The sequence below is a fragment of the Ammodytes marinus genome (genome assembly GCF_949987685.1).
Source record: "Ammodytes marinus genome assembly, chromosome: 2".
Lineage (NCBI taxonomy): Eukaryota > Metazoa > Chordata > Actinopteri > Uranoscopiformes > Ammodytidae > Ammodytes > Ammodytes marinus.
In genome coordinates, this window is record NC_137231.1 from 24,645,370 (window position 1) to 24,651,656 (window position 6,287).

A 6,287-nucleotide genomic window follows, 5' to 3' on the forward strand; every position below is an offset into this window, starting at 1 on the left:
TCTTCAACAACAATACCAGCCAGTTATACAATCTTAGTTTGTTGTTGGCTTACATGCAAATTTAAGATCAAAATGTCCACCCTGTCATGTCTTGCATAGGGTAAAGTGGCGACAGGATGGACATTCCCATGACAGGGTGGACATATCAATCATTTTGAATGGGAATTATAAATGATGATACATGCAAGACAATTGTGTGGACACAAACACAGATACAAGCTAGGTCATTATTCTATATTATTGCGTATTCCTGGTTGGATCTCACTGTATCATTGCCTTTATCATTTGGTCACATTGAATTATTGCAATTTGCACAAATTGCTCATAGTCATGTGATTGTCCACCCTGTCATCTTGACATTTTTAGATTAAAAATCAGTCATACTGTAAAATATAATAATATTTAATCTAGTGTATAACAGCTAAGTGAGGGATGGGATAATGTGCACAAAAAAAACTAACAAAATATCACAGTTACTTTCCAAATCAAATAAATCAATGTTTGACTTGTATGTGTTTCTTTGAAAACGAAGGGATCGTTACTATAGATACTAAGCTAGTAAGCCGAACATGCTAACAATCTCTTAGCTTTATGTTAGAGTAGAATCCACCTGACCTGTTTAGTCCAATCTTACACTTTTGCTCCTGTGTTGTTAGGTTTAACAACGCTAAACAAAAATATTCTCCAAAGACTTCGATCTTACTGCAGTCGTGTGCTCAACCATTGCAATTTGTAGCCTACGTTTAGCACGCGGTCAATTATGCGCTTCGTTGTTGGGTTGAGTTCCCCGTTGTGAGGGTCGTTTGAAGTTCTGCATGCCCTATCACTGAGCTGCAGTGTAGGTAGACCTATGTGGGAGGTTGTTTTATATACAGGTCCTTCTCATATAATTAGCATATTGTGATAAAGTTGATTATTTTCCATAATGTAATGATAATAATTGAACTTTCATATATTTTAGATTCATTGCACACCAACTGAAATATTTCAGGTCTTTTGTTGTTTTAATACTGATGATTTTGGCATACAGCTCATGAAAACCCCAAATTCCTATCTCAAAAAATTTGCATATTTCATCCGACCAATAAAAGAAAAGTGTTTTTAATACAAAAAAGTCAACCTTCAAATAATTATGTTCAGTTATGCACTCAATACTTGGTCGGGAATCCTTTCGCAGAAATGACTGCTTCAATGCGGCGTGGCATGGAGGCAATCAGCCTGTGGCACTGCTGAGGTGTTATGGAGGCCCAGGATGCTTCGATAGCGGCCTTAAGCTCATCCACAGTGTTGGGTCTGGTGTCTCTCAACTTCCTCTTCACAATATCCCACAGATTCTCTATGGGGTTCAGGTCAGGAGAGTTGGCAGGCCAATTGAGCACAGTAATACCATGGTCAGTAAACCATTTACCAGTGGTTTTGGCACTGTGAGCAGGTGCCAGGTCTTGTTGAAAAATGAAATCTTCATCTCCATAAAGCTTTTCAGCAGATGGAAGCATGAAGTGCTCCAAAATCTCCTGATAGCTAGCTGCATTGACCCTGCCTTTGATAAAACACAGTGGACCAACACCAGCAGCTGACATGGCACCCCAGACCATCACTGACTGTGGGTACTTGACACTGGACTTCAGGCATTTTGGCATTTCCTTCTCCCCAGTCTTCCTCCAGACTCTGGCACCTTGGCACCGAATGACATGCAAAATTTGCTTTCATCCGAAAAAAGTACTTTGGACCACTGAGCAACAGTCCAGTGCTGCTTCTCTGTAGCCCAGGTCAGGCGCTTCTGCCGCTGTTTCTGGTTCAAAAGTGGCTTGACCTGGGGAATGCGGCACCTGTAGCCCATTTCCTGCACACGCCTGTGCACGGTGGCTCTGGATGTTTCTACTCCAGACTCAGTCCACTGCTTCCGCAGGTCCCCCAAGGTCTGGAATCGGCCCTTCTCCACAATCCTCCTCAGGGTCCGGTCACCTCTTCTGGTTGTGCAGCGTTTTCTGCCACACTTTTTCCTTCCCACAGACTTCCCACTGAGGTGCCTTGATACAGCACTCTGGGAACAGCCTATTCGCTCAGAAATTTCTTTCTGTGTCTTACCCTCTTGCTTGAGGGTGTCAATGATGGCCTTCTGGACAGCAGTCAGGTCGGCAGTCTTACCCATGATTGCGGTTTTGAGTAATGAACCAGGCTGGGAGTTTTTAAAAGCCTCAGGAATCTTTTGCAGGTGTTTAGAGTTAATTAGTTGATTCAGATGATTAGGTTAAGAGCTCGTTTAGAGCACCTTTTCATGATATGCAAATTTTTTGAGATAGGAATTTGGGGTTTTCATGAGCTGTATGCCAAAATCATCAGTATTAAAACAACAAAAGACCTGAAATATTTCAGTTGGTGTGCAATGAATCTAAAATATATGAAAGTTCAATTATTATCATTACATTATGGAAAATAATCAACTTTATCACAATATGCTAATTATATGAGAAGGACCTGTACAACAGATGTAAAGGGAGGTGTATTTATAGTTTGTGCTTTTTGCTTTATGTGTCTGCCATGTCTCTGCTCTGAATACTCATCTATAGATGTGTTTTCAGTGCATCTACTTGCCTTGTATAAGTTTGGTTGGTTATTCTTTGTATTTCCTGCCTTTCAGATGTCCTCAGAAGGGCATAATATAAAAAACTTGATTAGTAAATTTATGATTTGACTGCTGAATGCTCTTTGACAAAGGGTATACAATTGAGACACATTGACCATAAAAAACTCAGAACGCTATAGCCTGTCTTGTCTAGAATCACTAAGGCTGAGTTTTAATCGCCAATTCCGTTATGGATCCAGCTCTTATAAATGCCCTGATCCGTCTACAGTTTAACAAATCTTATCGAAACTGTTATGTCCTTTATTCTGCCAAAGTGTACAAAACATTAAGATAGTGTGAAAGTTAATCTTTGAGTTTCAAACTTCAATATTGCATATTTTTTATCCTTAAAATATTGCACAAATGAATTAAAAGGGATTTTGTTATGGATTAAAAATTGGTTTGAGATTCAATAATATTCTACTTAATCTGAATAGAAATGTCACAAAATGTGACACTAGTGCTGCTACAGTCAGACAGAGTTTTGTTACCAATATTTAAAACAATATTTCTATTCTTATTTGATTTACTTTAAGAAAAAATGCTTTTAATACAAATGTAAATATTAAATGTTTTCTAAGATGTAAAATAACTTTGTTTGAATAAAAAGCAGCCAAAAAGTGGTAAAATGTTCATTTAAAATATGAACTATCAGGTCAAGAAATTACTCAAGTAGATAACCAAACATTCATTGGTACAACAGTTCGCCATTCTCGGTGCTAAAGTAATATCTGTATCAAAAAATAATGAATGTCCTCGCAACAACCAGAGAGCATCAGTTGTTGAATCAAAACGATCAAAACCCCAAAAAACTAATTTCAGTTTTTTACATAATCTGTGACTCCGGGGAATTTTACTTATTATTACTCTGAAGACGCAGTCAGGCAAACATGTTGTTCATGAGTCATACAGAGAAAAAACCTGAGTACATGTGAGCTGGGACATAAAAGCAGAACATGAGAGTAAGAGCAAAAGAGAGAGAGAGAGAGAGAGAGAGAGAGAGAGAGAGATGCTGCATCTCTACTGTGGCCTGGTTGAATGTTAAAGGCCTACTTCACCGGTGGCAATATGAATGTGTATTGAATTATATATTTATACTACATAGGATCTCAGAATTCAATACACCTTCATATTCCCACCGGTGAAGTAGGCCTTTAATTACAATCATATCGCTTGTTAATGGAACCTCCATCTTTTAATTTGACATTACAAGGCTCTAGCTTTCTCTCTCACTCTATTCCCTTTCCATCTCCTTCTCTTCCTTCTGACTCCTTCGATGTCTGCATTTTGTCTGTTATTACAAGAATGTTAAAAAAAATACAAAGGGTTTGAACATTACTACAAAGCATGGTATAATGAAAGAAAAACATACAGTTTAAAGTAGTGCTCATCAATATTTTTCTCAGCTTTTCATCGAAATGTAATGCAAAAAAAAGAAAGAAAATTGAAATCTGAAAAGAAAATGTGTATTCATGCTCGTGTCCATCCCCTCCTCCTATGTCTCAAACTGACAAAACTAGCGAAACATACACAATATATAAAGAAGCTGGCAACGCCAAGCATCCAACTAATCCTTATATTCATAACAGTAGGATATAGCATATATAAAATTGCATAAATGGACATTTTCTCTTACAGTTTAAAAAAAAAAATTGTTAAAGTTTGGCTTTTATTTGGATGGAAACCTGATGTCAGTCTGTTTTAAGTTATTACCTTCCTCAGTTTCATGGTCGCGCATATTGACTCAATATTTCCTGTTCAGTGCCACATAGCATTGAGGTTGACTTTTAAGCATTTCTTCCCTGTCCGGTTGTTGATGTACTTTTTTTCTTCAACATTCTAATTAGTCCAGATTCTCGTCTTTCTCTTTCTTTTGGGTAAAGTGAGCAAAGAGGGAGAACAATTCATGCAATGAGGCCAGAGTTCACACTTCATGTCAACCAACATTTACTGAACCAACAACACAACAACTGATATTTAATTATGTATTGCAAAGTGTAAGGATGTGCTGCATTGCATGCTCTGTTTTTGCTTTGAGCTGTTATGGCTGTACAGTCTGCCTTATATGATGTGTATGTTTGTGTGTGCGTTAAGAGAGGGAAGAGCAGCCCCAAGACAAAGCCAGCTGAAGCGTTAAGAAGGAACATAAGATAAAAAAGGACAAGTTGAAACTGTGTGCGTGCGTGCGTGCGTGCGTGTGTGCGTGTGCGTGTGCGTGTGCGTGTGCGTGTGCGTGTGCGTGTGTGTGTGTGTGTGTGTGTGTGTGTGTGTGTGTGTGTGTGTGTGTGTGTGTGTGTGTGTGTGTGTGTGTGTGTGTGTGAGTGTGTGTATGTGTGCGCTTGATGATAGTCACTGTGCCTGCGTGTCCGGCAGGCCATGAATAAACAACTACTGCATATCTGAGTCTTTGTGTGTTTACACCCTGTCTGTCTGATTCTGTTTGTTTCACGGCCTCGTCTTTCCAATTTGTGACTTCCACCTGAAAAGCCACGGAGAAAACGATTCCTTCATCGAATTTACTTCTCCGAAGAAGCGAGTCACCATTGAGCTCATTCTCTGCCTTTTTGATATATTAGTCCTGTGTGCTGTGCCACTGTTGATCTGACAATAAATAAATGCAAATAACTTCCTTCACCTATTTCCATGTCAGTGTGTTTCAACGAGTTTCGACAAGCTCCATTGTGTTTGTGTGTATATATGCTGATATTCTCTCCTCTCCTCCTACTTTCCCGCCCTTTCTTCTCTCATCTTTTCCTCTTTTTATCTGACTGTTCACGTGGATGATGCACAGAAATAGCCTTTAGCAAATGTATTCCCAAAGTGCTCTCATATCTTTATCTTTATCTTCCCATACTCCATCCGTCCATTCCTCTGGCCGCCCTTTACTCTTCTTCTCTGATAGGCCAGTATTCATTATGCTAATTTACTTCAGTTCTTCCAAGAACACGAACAGAGCTTGTTCTCTTCACATATTTCTCTTTTGCTCTCTCCCTCTATTCTCTCTATCTCCCTCTCTCTCGTTCTCTCTCCTATACCGTAAGCTATGGATTTGCATGGACAGACTCCCATGGGATCAAATAGCCGTTTAAATTGTCTTGTGTGCTTCCTCCTCCCCCCGGCTCCCTCCCTTTCTCCCCCTCTGTCATCCTTTGCTTTTTCTCTCCTCCCCACAGAATAAACAGAGCTACTGTTTGTTCTGTGTTCACCTCTTTCATCTTCCTCCCCACACTTGTTCCAATGTACACATGTATGCATGTCTGCTCTGTGTGTGTGTGTGTGTGTGTGTGTGTGTGTGTGTGTGTGTGTGTGTGTGTGTGTGTGTGTGTGTGTGTGTGTGTGTGTGTGTGAGAGAGAGAGAGAGAGAGAGAGACAGAGAGATTGATTTGCATTTGCCCAGCAGGAGCAGCTTAATGGAGCTCCTCGAGAAAAGACATTTTCGTCAAATTGTACAACATGATAATCAGATCACTGTCTCTTCTTGCTGTAAAGGAAACTGAAATAACGCCAAGATATTAAACTAGGAAATAGGGAAAATATATTACAGCAAAAAAACTGAGATGTCAAGTTTATCTTCCCTGATGAAAAAGGATAAACACTGAAAACGAATGAGTCAGAGGAGATTGGTCTTGCATATAAAGAGTCCAGATGATAAATTGGAGCT